Source organism: Rhinolophus hipposideros (genome assembly GCF_964194185.1).
Source record: "Rhinolophus hipposideros genome assembly, chromosome: 4".
Lineage (NCBI taxonomy): Eukaryota > Metazoa > Chordata > Mammalia > Chiroptera > Rhinolophidae > Rhinolophus > Rhinolophus hipposideros.
The window spans coordinates 77856827-77878581 of record NC_138050.1 but is presented as its reverse complement, the minus strand read 5'-3'; positions in this window follow the sequence as shown (position 1 = coordinate 77878581).

Genomic DNA, 21755 nt, shown 5'->3' with positions numbered 1-21755 from the left:
AGTAACACTGTGATCCTGGGCAAATAACCTGACTTCTTTGCACTTTCGGTAAATGTCTTTATTGGTAAAATGCAGAGAATTAATACTTCCCTTGATCATGAGGTCAAAATGACAGAGTACACGTGAAAAACACACTGAACAAGCAGAATGTTTGCAATGTAAACCAAAAGAATCTTTGTCGTTTTTTTTCAATCTATCTCTTTAAAATTTTTCACTGGACTCCACACAGGTAGTTTTTCCCTATCACTGGAAGAAAACTCAAGTAAGACTCATGACTTTGCAGACAACTCCTAGATATTTTGTCATACAGATACTGTTTTCACAAACCAAAATCAGTTCGGTAGTTAAAATTGTCCAACTCCAAGTATTGATCAAAACTGTGATCTTGATTTAGAATTAAAAATCTCCCCTTTCCCTGCAAAACCTACAGCATGCTAGCTCTTGACATGGTAGAAGGGGTGTAGTCTCCTGTTCTCTTTCTCCACCTGAGTTTCCTCTTTTTCCTAACTGGACCTGATGGCACATAAGCTGCCTGCCCCCATTGAAACAGGATATATAGCTTCTCTCTCTCTCTCCCACACTTACCTCCTCTTCTTCTCCCTCTCTCTTACTTACCTCCTTTTCTGTTTCTTCTTTTTCTCTCTCTCTCTCTCTCTCTCTCTCTCTCTCTCTCTCTCCCCCCCTCTCTCTTTCTCTCTCCTTCTATACCATCTCTCTCACACACATCTCCTCCTCCACTTGCCTTGCCAGACTGCTTTTGAAAGACAGAAAGGAGAAATGAATGGGGACAGGATAGTTAATACTTGACTGGTACTATCAATAATGGCCTCTCAATACCTGGGCCTGAGAAGTGTTTAAAGGAGACTTTCCCCCATGGGGGTACTTTCACATATTCTCCAACAATTCCCAAGCACTTGTTATCTCTCCTACAGTTCTCTTGACAAGGACAATGTGATCTATTCCTCCAGCTGCTGTGCTCCTTCAGCACCCAGGTTGCTGGGAGGTACATGCCAAACAGATTTTCTCTGTTGGAATCACATTGCCTTTTCATAGAGGTCCTCTTGGGCAGAATTTTCTAAACTTTCTATTATGGACATTTGTAAGCCTTTCCAAAGTAGAATGATACAATGAATCACATGTACCAATTATCCAGCTTCAACAATTAATCAACATTCATCATGGACCTTTTTCCCCTGGAGATATTTTAAAGCAATTCCCAGATTGTCTGTATTGCACTGAATATAGTTTAAAATGGCTCCAGGCCAGCTCTTTCTCCTATGTGACCCTCATCTGGCACAAAGGAAATCATATACCCTGTGTTCTGACCAACTGTGGGGTGCAGGTCAATTCCTGCCCAGCAACCATGCTCCTTCACTCTGCTGCCAAAACAATTCAATTACCATCTCTCTTGCCACTTGGATTTCCAAGGCAAAATATCAGAATGCATACCCAACTACAAAAGTAAAACTACAAAAAGCAAAGCATTATGGGAAGACCTAATGAAGCCCCTCTCCCCAGGCTAGGATGTAGGATGTAGGAAATAACAGGAAATAACACTTATCCATATCCTCCCCAGTAGAGTGTACGATGCACAGAGAGAGATGCTTTCTCTCAAAAAAAAAAAAAAAAAAAAAAAAACAATACTTGTAAATATTTCTCACCATCTCTACTCTCCAATAATTTTATATCTTTAGTGGATGAGTTAGTTCAAGAAACTTCTAACCAATTTTCTGAAGCCTCCTTGGTAAATTCTGCATATCTATGGTCCAACATTTCCATCAGGATGTAGCAATTATTGTACCTTGGCTTCTTGCCCAGAACTTCAATTTAATATTCTGATTTAACTCACTTGCAAAGGAGTTTCACACAGTGTATGCCTAGTTGTATTTGTTACAATGATGTTGATGCTATTAAATTTTTATTTTATCTTCTAGTATTTTTATTATCCTAAATTACAGGTATTTATAAGTGTTTTTCCCCTTATAGTTACTACCAAGTCACTTTATCCTGATGCTCATGTTTTAGTAGTAAACTGTTATTGGTTTCCCATTTAATTCTATTAATATTGTTACTTTTGAAATTAAAACATGATTATGTGCAGAAAGGACTCTGCTCATTGACATTAAATACAATTTGTTTCTGAGAAAGTGATTAGTTCCAATTATGTTCTATTGCCACAGTTCCAATGAGATTTTCAGCTTATTAACTCATGATACAGCTAAAACTGGATCATTGCGTGATAATGAATAAATTTACATCCCAGTAATTTTCTTCATATATAGATCGCCTTAGCCTTCTTCCTAAGTTTGGCCTTCATATAAATTTGAACTTAAGTGGTTAGTCATTGAAGCCATATTTCCCATAAGCAACATTGCCAAAGTTCCACCACAGACTTGAGGAGAAATTCGAGCAATCACTTTCTTCTTCCCAAAGTTTTTTGATATACATTACATGACAGGCTCCCCAATGCTTACCTTGCTCCCTTCTATCCCTTCAGCTTAGCCTAGCACCGAGTTCTTGATAGGTCCTCAGAAAATATGTATTGAATAAACGTGTATATTGAACAAGCAGGAATTGTGGGATGTAATCATAACGCAACTTAATCTTGTCTCCTACTAGCCCTTTAAAATATGTACTGCAGGAAAAGATTTTCCCCTCTTTTCGATAAAAATGTGGGCAATACCCTGACTATGCTGGTCACTCTTACATAATTCTGCCCGTTCTGGTGAGACAAAAGGTGGCTGTAAACCCAGATGCACTCTTAAGGGGCCCACACACAGACTCACTCACTTATAAATACTCATCTTATCTCTGTGGAGGCTCAGCAACTTGAGATGCACCAGAGACATATGGGAAAAGACTGAGTTGTGTGGCTTAGAATGAGGGCTGGAGAGACAACAGCCCTCCTGTGTAGCCTAAAGGAGGGCACCATCTTTTCTATGTTGAATCCTCCCCCAAAAGGGCCAAATCTGAGGCCACATCAGTCTGGTAAAATCCACACCAAGGTTGTACCACCTTGGTGACACCCTGGGTTTCTGCCCCACACAGCTAGTACGGCATCACCTGGGGCACTCTTGGCTCCTGGGTGACCAGCCTAGCCCCACAAGCTACAGAAGCTTTTTACAGGAGTAAACAGCCCAGGGAACTTTTGGTGTTGGGCAGTGAGCCACAACCTGTGCCGCATCCTCTCTTAGGTGGCTCTCCGGGACATGCAGGCCTGAGGTGAGCAGTGGTTGGCTGCGGTGTCCTCAGGGAGTTTTTGTAAAGTGGTCACAGCCTGACACTGGTGCAAGAACCGAAACACCATTAACTTTGTAAAAAGCAAAAGCAATGCCTAGTGACTTCCTGGGACCCCACCTGTCAAACTAGTGTGGCATTGCCAAAGGCACTCTCAACACCAGGTCAACCAGCCTAGCCCCAACACCTAAGGAGGCTTTTTCAACAGCTGACCCTTATGGGCAGCCAGCAGGTGGCAACAGGCCTAGGGGTCCTGGGCCTTTTGTTAAGCTTCCCCAGGCCCAATACTGGTGGCAGCCAAGCTCAGTTCACAATGAGACCACCCCCACATGCCTCTAGGTCCAGCACAGGCAGCAGCTAACCACATATAGCTTTGTGGCTCCTACTAGGTAGCCAAAGGCCGGTCATAAATAATGCTGAAAATGGCCTGCATGGAAGCTCCTCTGAAGAGACACCAGAAACAATACATCCAGAGGCCTGCTTCAGACCATACCAGAGCACTACCTGGTTAGCTCCACAAGTGTCACACCCAAAGGACAGTCTCAACCAGCACAAAAGACTATGGGAGCAAATCCCTGTGTGAGGGGTCGGCTTCCACACAGCAGTTCATACATTGTGGGTATGGCCATTCCTCACAGTCAGTCAGCCTGGGTGTCGATCCCACCCACTGACAACTGGATCCCACCAAAAACAATCAAGGTTCAATTACAACTGGAGAACATACACGACACACTCAAGGGATACTCCTGGAACACATGCACAGGAGATCGGGAGATTGCACCACTGGACCACACAGGACTCATACCACATAAAGGCACCTAGCAAAGACTAAGAGACATAAGAGATCTACCTAGATACATAGATGCAAATACAGAGAGGCAGGCAGAATGCGTAAACAAAGAAACATGTCCCAAATAAAAGAACAGGAGAAACCTCCAGAAATAGAACTAAAAGAAATGGGAGACAACCAACCTACCAGACACAAAGTTTAAAATACTGGTCATAAGAATCCTTATGGAACTTAGTGAGAATTTCAACAAAGATAGTAAGCATAAAGACAGACATGGAAACAATAAAAAAGAATCAGTCATAAATAAAGAATATAATAATTGAAATGAAAAATACACCAGAAGGAATTAACAACAGATTAGATAAAGCAGAGGATCAAATCAGTGATTTAGAAGATAATGTAGCAGAAAACACCTAATTAGAACAACAAAAAAAGAAAAAAAGAATTTTGTTTAAAAAAAGATAATTTAAGGGACCTGTGGGACAATGTCAAATGTAACAACATTCACATCAGAGGAATACCAGCAGGAGAAGAGAGGGAACAAGGGATCAAGAACCTATTTGAAGAAATAATTACTGAAACTTTCCTAAACTGGTGAAGGAAATAGACATACAAGCTCAGGGAGCACACAGAGTCCCAAACAAGACGAACCCAAACCAAGACACATGATAATTAAACTGGCAAAGGTTAAAGACAAAGAGAGAATCCTAAAAGCAGCAAGAGAAAGACACCTAGTTACTTACAAAGGAACTCCCATAAGACTATCACCTGATTTCTCAACAGAAACATTGCAGGCCAAAAGAGAGTGGCAGGAAATATTTAAAGTTAAAAGAAGGACCTACAATCAAGACTACAGTACCCAGGAAGGCTATCATTTACAACTGAAGGAGAGATAAAGAGCTTCCCAGATAAAAAAAAAAAAAAAAAAAAAAAAAAAAAAGCTAAAGGAATTCATTACCACCAAGCCAGTATTACAAGAAATGTTGACAGGACTTCTTTAAGCAAAATAAATGAGAAAATAAAGATCAAAGATATGAATAATAAAATGGAAATAACTGTGTACCTATCAATAATCACAAATGTAAATGGATTACATGCTCCAATCAAAAGACATAGGGCAGCTGAATGGATAAGAAAATAAGACCCAGGCATATGCTGTTTACAAGAGACCCACCTCAGATTGAAAGACACTCACAGACTGAAAGTAAAGGGATGGAAAAAGATATTTCACACAAATGGAAATGAGCAAAAATCTGGAGTAGCAAGACTTATATTGGACAAAACAGACTTTAAAATGAAGACTATAATGAGAGACTAAGAAGCATGTCACATAATAATGAAGGGGTCAATCCAACAAGAACACATAACCCTAGTAAATATCTATGCACCCAACATAGGAGCACCTAAATATATAAAACAAATATTGACCGACATAAAGGCAGAGATCAACAGTAACACAACTATAGTAGGGGATTTTAACACCCCACTGACACCAATGGACAGATCTTCCAGACACAAAATCAACATAGAAAGAGCAGCTTTAAATTACACACTAAACCACATGGATTTAATTGATATTTTTAAAACATTTCACTCCAAAACAGCAGAATATACATTCTTTTCAAGAGTACATAGAACATTTTCCAACAGAGACCTCATGTTAGTCCATTAAACAAGTCTCAATAAATTTAAGAAGACTGAAATCAGATTAAGCATCTTCTCTGACCACGATGGTGTGAAACTAGAAATCAGTTATGAGAAAAAAACTGAAAAACATATGGAGTCTAAATAACATGCTACTAAATAAAGAATGGGTCAACAATGAGGTCAAGAAAAAGATCAAAACATACCTTGAGGCAAACAAAAATGAAAACATCAACAACCTAAAATCTATGGAACACAACAAAAGTAATCCTAAGAAGGAAATTCATAGCAATGTAGGCCTACCAAAAGAAACAAGAATAATCTCAAATAAGTGGTCCAACTTTTCACTCAAGGGGAGTGGGAAAAGAATAGCAAACAAAGCCCAAAGTGAGTACAAGAAGAAAATAATAAAGACCAGAGCCTAAATAAATGAAATAGAGACAACAACAAAAAAAATCAGTGAAACCATCAGCTGTTTTTTTTTGAAAAGAAAAACAAAATTGACAAACCCTTAATCAGGTGTATCAAGAAAAAAAGAGAGAGGACCCAAATAAATAAAATCAAAAATGAAACAGAAGTGAAAATGGACATGACAGAAATAGAAAAAAATTTAAGAAAATACTATGAGCAACTATATGACAACAAATTGGACAGTCTGGGAGAAATGGATAATTTCCCAAGCATACAATCAAGGGCTGAATCAAGAAGAAACAGAAAATCTAAACAGACCAATTACTACCAACGAAATCAAATTACTACCAACGAAAACAAATGAAAGTCCTGGACTAAATGGTTTCACAGGTGAATTCTACTAAACATTCAAAAAAAGAATTAACACCTATTCTCTACAAACTATTCCAAAAAATCCAAGAGAAGAGAAATCTCCCAAGCTCATTTTATGAGTCCATCAGTACCCTGATTCCAAAACCAGAAAAGACATTACAAAAAAAGAAAACTACAATGTGATATCCCTAATGAACATACGAGGTCTGATAATTAAGGTCGCAAACTTGTTGCAAGAATGTTGCTAACCTTTTCTGATATTAGAGGGACTATTCATTATGAATTTGTACCAACTGAACAAACAGTTAACCAAGTGTACTGTTTGGAAGAACTGAAAAGTCTGCATGAAAAAGTTAGATGACCTGAATTTTTCACCAACAATTCATGGCTCTTGCATAACGACAATGCACAAGCTTTCACAGCACTGTCTGTGAGGGAGTTTTTAGCCAATAAACAAAAAACTGTATGGGAACACCCTCCCTACTCACTTGATCTAGCCCCCAATGACTTCTTTCTTTACCCAAAGATAAAGGACATATTGAAAGAAAACCATTTTAATGACATTCAGGACATCAAGGGTAATATACCAACAGTTCTGATGGCCATTCCAGATAAAGAATTCCAAAATTGCTGTGAAGGGTAGACTAGGCACTGGCATCAGTGCATAGCTTCCCAAGGGGAGTACTTCAAAGGTGACTACAGTCATATTCAACAATAAGGTGTGTAGCACTTTTTCTAGGATGACTTTGCAAACTTAATTGTCTGACCTGATAGATTCAAAAATCTTCAACAAAATAATAGCAAACTGAATTCAGCAATACTTTGGAAAGATCATTCACCACAATCAACAGGGATTCATTCTGGTATGCATGGTTGATTCAATATCCACAAATCAATTAACATGATACACCACGTAAACAAAATTAAAAATAAAATTCATATGGTCATATCAATAGACACAGAAAAAGCACTTGATTAAATCAAGCATCCATTTATGATAAAAACTCTCAGCAAAGTGGGAATAGAGGGAACATACTCATATTTCAATATAATAAAGGCCACATGTGACAAACCCACAGCTAATATCATAATCAATGAGGAAAAGCTAAAAGAATTCTTCTTAAGATCAGGAATAATACAAAAATGTCCACTTTCACTACTTTTATTCAACATAGTACTGGAAGTCCTAGCCACAGCAATCAGACAAGAAAAAGAAATAAAAGGCATCCAAATGGGAAAGGAAGAAGTAAAACTGTCATTATTTACAGATGACATGACGATATATATAGATAACCCCAAAGATTCCACCAAAAAACTATTAGAACTGGTAAATGAATTTAGCAGGATACAAAATAAATATTCAGAAATCGGTTGCATATTTATATACCAATAATGAATTATCAGAAAGAGAAATGAAATAAACAATCCCATTTACAATTACATCAAACTTAATGTTGGAATAAATTTAACCAAGGAAGTCAGAGACCTGTACTAAGAAAATTATAAGACATTGAAGAGAGAAATTAAAGAAGATACAAATAAATTAAACATATATTGCTCATGCTCATGGATAGGAAGAATTTATATAGTTAAAATGTCCATACTACCCAAAGAAATATATAGATTCAATGCAATCTCTATCAAAATACCAATGGCAGTTCTCACAGAACTAGAACAAATAATCCTAAAATTTATGTGGAAAACCATAAAAAACCCAGAATAGAGACAGCAATCATGTGACAGAAGAACAAAACTGGAGGTATCACACTACCTCATATCAAATTATACTACAAGGCCATACTAATCAAAACAGCATGGTATTGGCATAAAAACAGACACATACTGGTAGATCAATGGAACAGAATAGAGAGCCCTGAAATAAAACCATACCAATGTGGTCATTTAATCTATGACAAAGGAAGAAAGAATTTACATTGCGGTAAATACCGTCTATTCAATAAATGGTGCTGGAAAAACTGGACAGATACATGTAAAAAAAATGAAGATGGACCACCTTCTTATGCCACATACAAAAATAAACTCAAAATGGATTAAAGTCTTAAATGTAAGACCCTAAACCATAAAACTCCTATAAGAAAATATAGGAAGTAACTCTCAGACATTATCCTTAGTAACATTTTCACCGATATATCTCCTCAGGCAAGGAAAACAAAAGAAAAAATAAACAAATGGGACTACATCAAACTAAAAAGTATTTCACAGCAAAGGAAACCATCAACAAAATAGAAAGATATCCTACTGAATAGGAGAAGATATTTGTCAAAGATACATCTGATAAGTCGGTAATATCCAAAATTAAAAAAAAAAAGAAACACAAAATACTCTTACAACTTAACACCAAAAGAGCACACAATCCAATTTTAAAATGGGCAGAGGGCCTGAATAGACATTTCTCCAAAGAGGACATACAGATGGCCAATAGACATTTTAAAAGATGCTCACTAATCATCAGAGCAATGCAAATTAAAACCACAATGATCACCACACCCTGTCAGAATGGCTATCATCAATAAATCAACAAACAATAAGTGTCAGTGACGATATGCAGATTTCAAATGGGTTCAGCCACTATGGAAAACAGTTTGGAGGTCCTCAAAAAATTAAATATAGAACTACCTGATTATCCAGGAATTCTACTCCTGTGTATTTATCCAAAGAAATACAAAACACTAATTCAGAAAAATGTATGTACCCCTATGTTTACTGCAGCGCTATTCACAATAGCCAAGATATGGAAACAACCAAAATGCCCACCAATAGACGAATGGATAAAGAAATTGTGGTACATTTATACAATGGAGTGTTACTCTGCCATAAAAAAGAATGAAATCTTACCATTTGCAACAACATGGATGGACCTAGAGGATATTATGCTAAGTGATACAAGTCAGACTGAGAAAGGCAAATACCACATGATCTCTCTTGTACATGGAATCTAAAGAACAGAATAAACGAACAAATGAAATAGAAATAGACTCATAGACGCAGAGAACAAACTGATTGTTGGTAGATGGGAGGAGGGTTGGGGGGATGGGTGAGAAAGGTAAAGGGATTAGGAAGTACAAATTGGTAGTCACAAAATAGTCACAGGGATGTGAAATACACTATGGGAAATATAGTCAATAATTTAAAAACTATGTACGGTGTCAGATGGGTACTAGACTTATCAGGGAGATCACTTCATAAATTATATAAATGCTTAACCACTGTGCTGTATACCTGAAACTAATATAAAATAATATTGAATGTCAACTATAACTAAAATATATAGTCACGAGATGTAAAATACATCATAGAGACTATAGTTAAAGATATTCTAAAAGCTATGTATGGTGTCAGATGTAGTAGACTTGGGGTTATTACTTTGTGATGTGTCTTAATGTCTAATCATCATGTCTTTTTTTACATCTGAAACTAATAATAAAAAAAATACGCATTGAAAAAAAGATATTGGTATTGTCCTGTCCTATTTGGTAATCAGGGTTGGTAAGTATGTAGATGTTCCTCTTCTTAATTATTTTAAATATTATTCCCAGGTTACTTTTGCACATATATTACATTTATCAATTTTTAAAGTTAAAAAAAATAAAACGAGGAAAGGAAATCATCTAAATGATTCAGGTTGATCAAGTACACTGAATCAGTAGTGATTTAATTCTTCACTTTTACCAATATAGACACAAATTCTCAAGTCAGTTAAAAAAAGACAATAAAGAAAAAGAACAAATATAATATTTTGTCCAAGACTTAGATGTTTATGAGGTACCTATGACCCTTTGCGTCATATAACACAGAAACACATACAATGCATCATACGACACAGAGAGAAACTGTGTAGTTGTCAGGATTCGTTACAAACACGCTCAGTGCAAAAAAGCTACCATCTTACTGTGAGTTAATAGATCACTTTACCTCTGTTCACACTCAGTGCTCCCTTGTAACTAATGTCCTATGGTGAGCAGATGAGCACAGCCTTTGGCAATAGGAAGAAACAACTTTGAGTCCCAGTTATGTGACTTTGGGCAAGGTTCTTTATCTCCCTGTGCCTCTATTCTTTCATGTGTAAAGTGGGAATGATACATAAACTGCAGGGCTGGAAAGTTCAGTGACAAAATGTATATATGGCAAAAAGTGTGAAAGTACTTGTTAGGTACGAAGAACTGATAGCTGTTACCATTATCTTAGCACCAGGATCATCACACACCAGCATGCGATTAGTAGAAAGGAGGAAGCAAATGTCTCTATTAAGTAACATTCATACACACGTTTTAATATGAACTTGAAAGGTTGCTCAGAGCATCTTTGTAGTTCTATAAATTTTAAAAACCTCATTTTATATATATATATATATATATATATACACACACACACACACACACACACACACACATATGTATATGTGTGTATGTATTTATACATACATAATTACTAATTACTAATGCAGACTCTCTAAAAATCCTGTTATATTTATATGTTCATAACCCAAGTACCTGAACTAATAAAATGGTATTAGTGACTATTTACATAAATTCACAATTCTAAATTAGACCTTTAATTTCTGTAATAAAAAGGAAAGTGGCTTATGCAATATCCCGTTTTTATTTTCCTACGTGGAATACCATAGCTCTAACATAATGTATGACTTTGTGAATATTTCCAGGGCTGCTAATATTTCATCTAATATTATATCTTATGTTTTTTGCTCTCTGACCCCTGCTGATGCTCCCAGACCCTCATGAGCAATGTTCACAGTGACAACCCTTGTAGAAGAAGCAGTACTGAAATCGAAGTTAAATCATCCATGGCTGGAACCTTTCAAAGAGGCCTCTCAGGGTCAGTAGTGATTTTTTCCATGTATATTTCTCCACTTAAAGAATGTTTCTTAAATATTTGATTCATCAGGACTGAAATATATGTTTTATTTTGAAATAGATCACTAGTAAACACTATACAGTATGAATAAGACCTTAAATTCTTCTTGGTGTTTTTTTTTTCCACATTGTTCATTATATCAATATATATTCGTACATCCTCTGGGGAAAAATAAAATGGAACAACAAGAGCACAGAAGAAAATTATGAGACAATACAGCTTTAAAAGATGACAAAGGTAATTTATTGACAGAAGAAGAAATAGAAAAACATTATATTTTAAATTAAATTGAATCGTTGCCTTAATATTTACAAAAGGTGATGAGCATTTGAAACCAAAAATGGAGATACTTTCCTCAAGGGATGAAAAAGAAATATTAGAGAGAATCAGGATCAGGTGAAGCCCAGATTATGAAGAATTATACCATATTAGGAGCAAACACAGGAGGGTTATGATAGAAATGGTACATGGACAGGAAAGGATTTAAACAGTCAATGGAAGCAAATAAGGAAAAAGCATTAGTGCAAAGAAACATCACAACCTAGGAACAAAGAAGACCATAAAATCACTTGGGTAAGCTTTAATTTAGAAGGCAGAGCAACTGGAATCACTGCTCAGTGGTAACTTTAAAATACCAAATGTAGCAACATTCCAGGGTCTACTATCCAAATCAAATCCTTGAGGAAAACTAACAATGTAGCACCTCCCACTTAGCTTCCAGAGGAAAGGTGATTTCAGCTTCCAATTCACAGAAACAGCCTCCTATCCTCCAACAGTCTCCATGCTTTCTCCCCACTTCCTATCCCTGATCCATTTTCCTCGATATACATAAATTGTTGCCAAAATGCAAATCCGATCCTAAGAGTCTCCTGCTTAAAAGTTTTTACTGCTTCTCCATTGCCTACAAGTAAAGCCCAGGTAAAGCTAAAGTCCTCAGTTCAAGATTCCCCTTGATTCTGTTTCTAGCTGTGTTTCCACGCTCTTTTGTTTTCACCTCCACATGGCCCTGGGCTCTCCAGCTAGACTGAAACACTTCCAGTCCCTACACGCACAGACCTGCCAGCTTCTCTGTCTTTGTGCCTGCTTTTCCCTCTACTTGACATGTTCTTCCTCCCCTCGTCCATCTGGGAACTTTCTCACCCTTCATGACCCAGAATCCTCTGACAGGCAGCCTGCTTGCTTCTCTCCTCTGCATGCCCCTAGGACCTAGCATGTCTCCTGGCACAGAAAGGGATTCAGTATATGCACATCCCATAATGATATCAAACAATGTCCAAAGACTTTGTTAACAGGTTTCTCATTTTCAGCCGCCACTTCAGTTCAGAGTAATTCTGTTTTCCTTTTCCTGATGAACTGGGATGTCATGGCTTTAGGCATCCTACCACAAACACTTCCACACTGAGAAGGTGACAATGAATAATCAGTTGGTGGGAGAGGGTGGGGGGAGGAGAGATAACAGTGGACCAGAAACAGCTGCCTCTTCCTAGTTATATTATTTGATTCAGATTACTTAAAATTTCTCACCCTCAATGTCTTTATCAGCAAAATGGTGACATGCACACAGGGAACTGTTATGATTTCAAAATGTGATGGTGAAACTGCTTGTTTGCTTCTTTGCCTGTTTGTTTGTTTCTAAAGACATCACCTCTCCTCTACTACTGATTAATTCTGGTCAATGAGTTCCCTCATTTGTGGCCTATTTTTATCCCTTCAAATAGGTCAGGGTTATTACATTATTCTCCCCAGGATTTTGGTATTGCAGTAGCCCTTGAAATCAGAGCCATAGGTAACTGGTAGCATTAAAAGGTTAAGAATTTGTTCTTAATCAAATAGTAAGACAGTAATGGCACTACAAATAGAACCACATTTTTTATATTCTCATTTCCTTCCATGGAAATGAGCATACTTTTCATTTGCTAATGAACTACATGAAGGTCATAGCTATCGTCATATTGAAAAAGACACTCATCAGGTAATGTACTACAGAACTGTTTATAGGTGGAATAATTATTCAATCAATCAACTCGCTATTAAGTGAGTGCCTACTCTGCACAAGGTATTTTGCTAAATCATGTGGCAGACACAAAGAAGTACAGGACACGTCCCCATAGTCTCAGAGCCCAAAACAGATAAACATACACTTTGAAAAAACAAACAATTCTCTTTCATAGTACCTAAAAGATAGCTAAAGAGAATTGCCCAGGAAATTTATATGTTTTTACCTGATGTAGTATGCCAATATATTCAATGATTCAGCCTTAAAGAAAGTTCTGTAGGGTGGTTGAAAATCATATAAAGTAGGTGTAAATTCCAATCTTCAGCCTGGACTTATTCACTCCTTTATGCATACATTCATTCATTCATTCATTTGTAATGGGATGTCAAAATATTTATTATCAGGAAGTCATAACAAGTGATACCTACCTGGATATTGAGCATGCAGGGAGAGTCCTGGATTAGGGATTCAAGAATACAGAGTGTAAGAGGAAAACCAGAAGTAAAGAGGATAGGAGGCTGTAAGTAACAATGATCCCTCCCTATAAGTCCTCAAGACTTTAGTAAAATTAACTAAATCATGAAATTATAAATGAGGCAGGAGTTTTTGGAGAAAATAGTAAAGATGAGATTTAGGGTTAACCAAGATGGCGGACTACAATGCAGAAGCAGAGACAGAAGGGTCCATGAGTAAACAAATAATGGCTAGAATGAGAAGGAATTGAAGAACAGTGCTAGACCTCCAAAGGCCATGGATGGGCAAGGAACAGTGAAACCCCAATGACATCTGGGTTATATTTCAAATATGTATTATGCACCTACTATGTGCCCGGCTCTGTGCTTGGAGCTAGGAATACAAGGACAAATAGACTAGTTGGAGACACAGAAAATAGAACAAGTGATTACATTATAGAGTGATAAATGTGTTTAGAGTAGTGCTATGGCTTGAATGTTTGTGTTCCTCAAAAATTCGTATATGAAAACCTAACCCCTAACTTAATGGTATTAGAGATGGGGCTTTAAGTCATGAGGGTTATGCCCTCATAAATGGAATTAGTGCCTTTATGAAAGAGACCAAGCAGAGATCTCTAGTGCCCTCTGCCCTGTGGAAAGACAACCATCTATGAACCAGAAAGTGGGCCCTTACCAAACACCGAATCTGCCCGTGATACAGTCTTGGACATCCCAGCCTCCAGAACCGGGAGAAATGTTCCATATGTATAAGCCATCCAGTCTATGGTATTTTACTACAGCAGCCCAAATGGTCTAAGACACACAGAGACACTGTGGTGTGCAGTGAGCATGAAGGAGAAAGGATACTTGTGCAAGGAATGCTTTCTGGGGCAAATGATATCTAAAGAAGATTAGCTCCAAAGATATTGAGAGAGACCTATGTTGAAATCATACAGGCTCCATGACCTCAGGAAAATTACCTCAAGTCTCTAAGCCTCAGATTCTTTATGTGTGAGAATGAGATAAGGGTTCTCATCTCACAGGATTGCCGAGAAGATGATGTGGGGTAATGTATTTGAAGCACTTATTGGAGTGTCTGGCACATGGTAAGAAGACACTGTATCATTATTATTGTTTTCATTGACACTATTGTTGGTGTTGCTTTTGTTAAGCAGAGACCTGAAGGTTAAAGATCAGTAATCTAATCAACAAACAAGAGGAAAATGTTCCTCTTAGGAATTCCAGGACACAATGACACAGAACCAAGAAAGAGCATGGGGTGTGCAAGTAACTAAAAGAAATTCATTATGGCTGGAAAACAACATGGGAGGGTTGAGACTAAAAATGATTCTGAAGTAGTAACCTTGAGCCGTTGAATTGGCATTTTCAAAAAATGTGGCTCATTACTAAAAGGGAAGTCTTGTTAATGCTTTCCAAAACTAGAGAGGTGTCAGTGGAGACAAAGAGTACTGACCTGTTTTGAGGAATACTTTAGAACTGGAATCAGAGGTGGGTGTGGGAGGGTATAGGGAGAGAGGGTGGAGAAGTCAAGGATAACTCCAGATTTCTGGTTCGACCAAGGACACTAGAATCATTCCTTGAGACAGGTAACACTGGAAGAAGAGAATCTTAGGGGAACATCCTAAGAGAGATGGTGGGTTCACTCTTGTACTATAATGGAGGTGCCTGGAGGATCTCCAGGTGAGAACATCTAGTAGGAAGCTAGATATACCTGAAGCTCGGGAGAGAGAACTGTTTGAGAGTCATCAGCAAAGAGAAGATAATTCATGCTAAGAGAGTGTTTAAAACCATCCAGAGCAGAAAAAGGGTCCAAAATACACAGTGAAAAATAACACCATTTAAGAAACAGGTAGATTTTTTTAAAAATTAGGATTATGTGAAAGAAGATACTTTCTAGAACACCGTAAGAGTAATTTTCTTTCTTACACAAACCACATCTCAAAATTAAATGAAAAATATTCTTTCTGATAGATTTGTAGAAAGTCTCCACCTATGTGAAATTTCTTGATAGTATTTACAGAGTGCTTATCGGGTGCAAAACACCATGCTAATAACTTTAGAAAGGTTTTTCCTTTGACCCTCATCTTTGGAAAAATGAAGAAACTTAGGCTTACTGAGGTTAGATAAATTGCCACAACTGGTAAGTCTTAGAGCTCAAATCCAAACCCAGGAACCTGATTCTGGAGGCTATATTCTTAACCCCTACATAATTCAATAATTACAAATCTTAGGGTTGGCTGGGACCTTAGAAGTCATCTAGTTGAAATCTCCCTGTCAGAAGAATAATCCCTCTACAATGAATTCATATAATTCAATTCATGATAAGAAACACAATACCTCAAAGGAGATCTCATCAGTTGTTAAATAAACCGGGTTCCTTATATAGAGATAACAATTGTCCTCCATTTAGCTTCTACTGTTTGGAATTAGAGAATAAAAGAAATTGGGGTATGAAAAATGAGGAAAACAATAGTAAAATTCACTAATAGGATATCAAAGCTTGATAAAATAGTACAAAATGGAAAATATGGATAAAAATTTGACTTGGAATACAAATATTCTAAATAAAATGCAAATTAATTGAATCCATAAGAAATATGACAAGTAGGGTTTAGTCCAGAAATGCATGAATGATTCAAAAACATAATCACATCAAAAAATTAAATGAGATAACCCATATGATTATATTGACAGGTGTGGAATAGACACTTTTTAAAAATCAGCAATTATTTCATTAAGAATTTTAAATATAAAAGACACAGAAGGAAATTACTTAAGTGTGATACAAACTATTACCAAAGAGCAGCTAACAGATCATAACAAACAGTTATATGCTTAAAATCATTTTTACTAAAATTAACAGTAAGACAGAGATGATACCAACCTCCATCTTATTCCACATCATTTAGGAGATTTTCACTAACTCAATAAAATTTTAAAAATCAAATAATTGGTATAAATATTAGAAAAAGAACAACAAAAATTTACATACTGGATCCCTGAAAGTCTAGCATGAATCTGTAATAGGAGAATTTGGGAAGATGTCTTGATGCAGGATAAATATTCAAAAATCAATTGCTTTTGTTTATACTACTAGTTACCAATTATGACATGAAATGATAAAGCATTCCATTTATAAAAACTGTAACTCACCTAGGAATTAATTTAACAAGATAGATGCATGATCTATATGAAGAAAACTGTAAAATCTTATTAAACAATGTAAGAAAACAACTGAATAGAGACACAGACCATGTTCTTAGATGGGAAGACTTATTCTCATAATGCTGTCAGTCCTTACCAAATGCAGTGCAGTTTCAATCAGAATTCCAATTTCTTTTTCTTAAAACTGTGCAAAATTATTTTAAATTTCATATAAAAATACATTTTTGAGATTGCAATAAAATCTCTACTATAAAACCACCATTTTAAAAAGTACCCTGTAACTATTAAAACTATAAAGTATCAAAAACTCTTTTTTTTATAGTTTTATTTTATTTTATTTTTACATCCCTCACACCGTGAACCCCCCTCCCCCCATCCACCACCACCCTGACCTCACACCGAGCCATCACATTATACACATAAAATTATAGTTGGCATTCATTAATGTGCAGCCTCTGGTGTACAATGCCATGACCAGGCATCCACAGCATCCCTGAGGTGGTCTCCCAAACAGGACACATGTCCATCGGACACCCAACAAAATCCCCAAACACTATTGAATAAGTTCCCCAAAGTAATTCTCAAAAAACCCTGAGGCCATCCTGTGGTCACCAGCCGCCCCCCCCTTAATCAAGAGTAATAAAGAACTCTTTTGCACAAGAATGAAAGAGAAAGGTGAAAGAAAGTAGAGAGTTGAGAGATATGCTCATTTATATAAGAACAACTTCATGTATTGGCATTTCCATTTAATGGCAGAAAAGACAGGGTTTTTTGGAGCTGATTTTAAACTGAAAAAAGAAACCTTAAGAGTACAATTTATATCATATACAAAAATTAATTTCCTATGAATTCAATATCTAAATGTAAAAAGTAAAATTATATTAAAATAACTTTAAAATATATATATTTGTATAACCTTGGGATGGTAGAGAACTTGTTAAGCAAGATAGAAAACCTAGAAGCCATAAAGGGAGAAACACATAATTTGCTTATATCCTTTTTTTGCAATTATATAATAAAGCCAACATATAGACTAGGGAAAAATATTTGCAACTCATAGACTGAAAAAGATGCTGTGAAAATCTATCGTTTGTGGTGTCCACATGCTTCACCCACTTTCACACGGAGAACTCAGAAACCCCACTTTTCTACCACCACTTGCAGATAGGCCAAGCCATGTGACCTGTGTTCAGACAATTACATGTGGCTGCGTGAGCCTTAAGATCCAGAACTGAAACCCCTGAGGGAACAGGCTCTTGGCGGTTAATTGATTTTGCAGGAGTTGGGAGGGGACAGCTGAGGTAGTGAATGTTCTCCTCAGGCGAGGCCTTCCTTCAGTGCTGTACTGTGTGTTGTTCCTGAAAACTCAGCCTCAAACCTCTTTTTCAAGACCTTCCACTGATTCTGTGAGCTGCTCAATGTCCTCCAGCAAATTCTTGACTGCCTAAACCCTCCAGTTTCCATTGCTATCACCAGAAAGCCCTGACCAATGCAAAGGACTAATATCCCTGATACAGGAAGAAGCATCTACAAACTGTTTTTTAAAAGAACAGTAAAAGACAACTCAAAGAAAAATGGGCAAAGGACATAAATCAGAAACTTGAAATAATAGATAACAAGCGCATGAAAAGATGCTTGTCCTAATAGCTGTGAAAATTCAAATTAAAAGAGTGAGATAGACACCTCCTTTTTATCCACTATATTGGCAAAAATCACAAAGAGCAGTAAGATCCTATGTTGATGAAGGCACCAGGAAGGTAGAGCCTCATTCATTGCTGATAAATAACCCGTAACCCTAAAGCAATCTGGCCACTGCTAAAAGGCTACAAGTATACTTGAACTGCACTTTTTTATTTGAGGGGTTTTAGTCTTCAGAAATAAAAATTGTAGCTCATAGATCAAAAATTGTAGCTACATAGGATATATGTAGAAGAATGTTTGTTTCAAGATTTTTTTGTAGCATCAAAAAGCAACCAGATCATCCACCCGTTAAGAAAGGGTTAACTGAATTTGATTTCATCCATCATGGAGTATGATGTTGCTTGCATAATCAAATTTTGATAAAATTTCCAACAAGCTCTAGTAATGTGTTTGAACACATATGTTAGGATACATATAAGTTGATTAGTAAAAACACAGGAATACGCGATTCAGTATGAGCCAAAATGTAGGGAGGTTGTGCAAAGAGAGGAGGAAGGGAGGAGAGGCAGGGAGAAGGTGTTGGCTCACAAACTGGCCCCGCGCACAGAGGTCAAGGAGAGACAAAAAACAGAGGCAGACCACTCCAGAGAGTAGGTGGCAGCTGTCACAAGCAAGGGAATGAACTTGCAAGGCTTGTCTTCTGGGGCTGCAAAACTAGCAGATATCTACAGCTGCCACCAGAATCTTAAAAGTCTATAGAGAGAGAGACCTTAACAGGATTCAGTCACATCTTCAGTCCAGATGGTCTCAATCACAAAGCTGTGTCATTAAAAATGGTCACCACTGTGGGAACACACAGACTGAAAGTAAAGGGATGGAAAAGGGTATTTCATGAAAATGGACACAAAAAAGGAGAAACGAAAAAGCTGAGGTAGCAATACTTAGACCAGACAAAATAGACTTTAACACAAAGGATATAGCAAGAGACAAACAAGGACCCAGTAATCCGACTTGTGAAGAAACCCAAAATGCTACTTTGAGGGGACATACGCATCCATAGGTTCATTGCAGCACTGTTTACAATGGGCGAGATGTGGAGGCAGCCTGGGGTCTGTTGATGGATGAATGGATAAAGAGGAGGTGGTGCATATATACAATGAAATATTACTCAGCCATGGAAAGGAATGGGATCTTGCCGTCTGCAGTGGCATGGATGGACCTGGAGGGTACTGTGCTGAGTGGGATATGTCAGGCACAGAAAGACGGATGCAATGTGATTCCACTTATATGTGGAATCTAAAGAATAGAATATAAACAAACAAAACAGAAACAAACTCATACATACAGAAAACATTTTGATGGTTGCCAAATGGGAGCAGGGTTGGGAAGTGGGTAGAAAGGGGGAAGGATTAAGAAATACAAATTGTTTGTTACGAAGTAGTCATGGGGATGTAGGGCATAGCATAAGGGACATAGTTAACATTATTATAATAACTATGTATGGTGTAAAATGGGTACTAGATCTATTGGGGTAATAGATGGGAGGGGGATTGGGGACAGGATGAAAAATACAAAGCGATTAAGAAGTACAAATTGGTAGTTACAAAATAGTCATGGGAATGTAAAGTAAAGCTATAGTTAATGATATGGTAATAGTTATGTATGGTGCCAGGTGGGTACTAGACTAGTCAGGGAGATCACTTCTTAAATTATATAAATGTCTAACCACTATGCTGTACACCTGAAACTAATATAAAATAATATTGAGTATCAACTGTAATTGAAAATTTTAAAAAGGTGTTGGGGGGAAAACGGTGAAGGAGAATAAGAGAGCCAAATTTCCAGGTATTAAACAAGTAAGTCATGGGGAAGGAATATACAGCATACGGAGTATAGTGAATAATATTGTGATAGCATAGTACAGTATCAGATGGTTGCTGGACTTATTATGGTGATCACATCTTTAGGTCTATAAATGTTGAATAACAATGGTGTACACCTGAAACTAATATAATATTGTTTGTTAGCTAGATTTTTGATAAAAATCTGTTTTTAAAAGAAGGACAAAAGAAAGAAAATGACAGGGACAAATAAAGACATTAGCATTTTAAGCACTTTTTATTTTGGGTTTCCAATATTTTAATATGGTCTCATAGATAGTTTGAGAGAAAAATCCAGCTACAGAATAATCCATATAGTGTGATCTCATTTTTGAAAAAAGAAAAATACATACATAATAATATCTGTTCTGTATAGTTACCTGAGAAAATTATCATTATTTGAAGTACATAATGAGGAGCTTATTACCCTTTGCTTTCTATAACTTTGCGTTATTAGATGTGTTACAAAAATCAAGAAATGTTTTTGTAATATTTAAGTTTAGCAAAATGAAAAGGAAATGAGGGAGAAGGAAGGAGGAAGGAAGGGAGGCAAAAAGAGAAGGCGGGAGGGAGGGTGAAGAGAAGGATTCTAAATAGAACACGGAACCTCCTCGTTAGCATTACAGGAGTCCCCCCTTATCTGCGGTTTCAATTTCCAAAATTTCAGCTACCCCTGGTCGGAAAATATTAAACGAAAAATTCCAGGAATAAATAATTCTTAAGTTTTAAATTGTGTGTCATTCTGAGAAGCATGATGAAATTCCGCACTGTCCCACTGCATCTTACCCTTCACGTGACTAATCCCTTTTTCCAGCATCTCCAATACTGCATACCCTACCTGTCCACTAGACACTTAGTAGCGCTCTCGATTATAAGATGGACTGTCGCAGTATCACAGTGGTTGTGTTCAAGTAACCCTTATTTTATCTAATAATCGCCCCAAAGCTCAAGAGTAGCGATGCTACTAATTCGGATATGCCAAAGAGAAGCCATAAAGTGCTTCCTGTAAGTGAAAAGATATGTATGTATAGGACGAAACACCATACATCTAGTGTTCAGTATTATCCGTGGTTTCAGGCACCCACAGGAGGTCTTGGAACATACATCCTGAGAATAAGGAGGGACTACCATACTTTGTCTGCATAGCCTTCACTAACAAAGACAGACCAGCAACTCTCCTGTGTGTTCCTGTAACACTCTATACTTACCACTTCTGCATGGTATAGAATATTATATGAAAAGAGTTTGTTCAC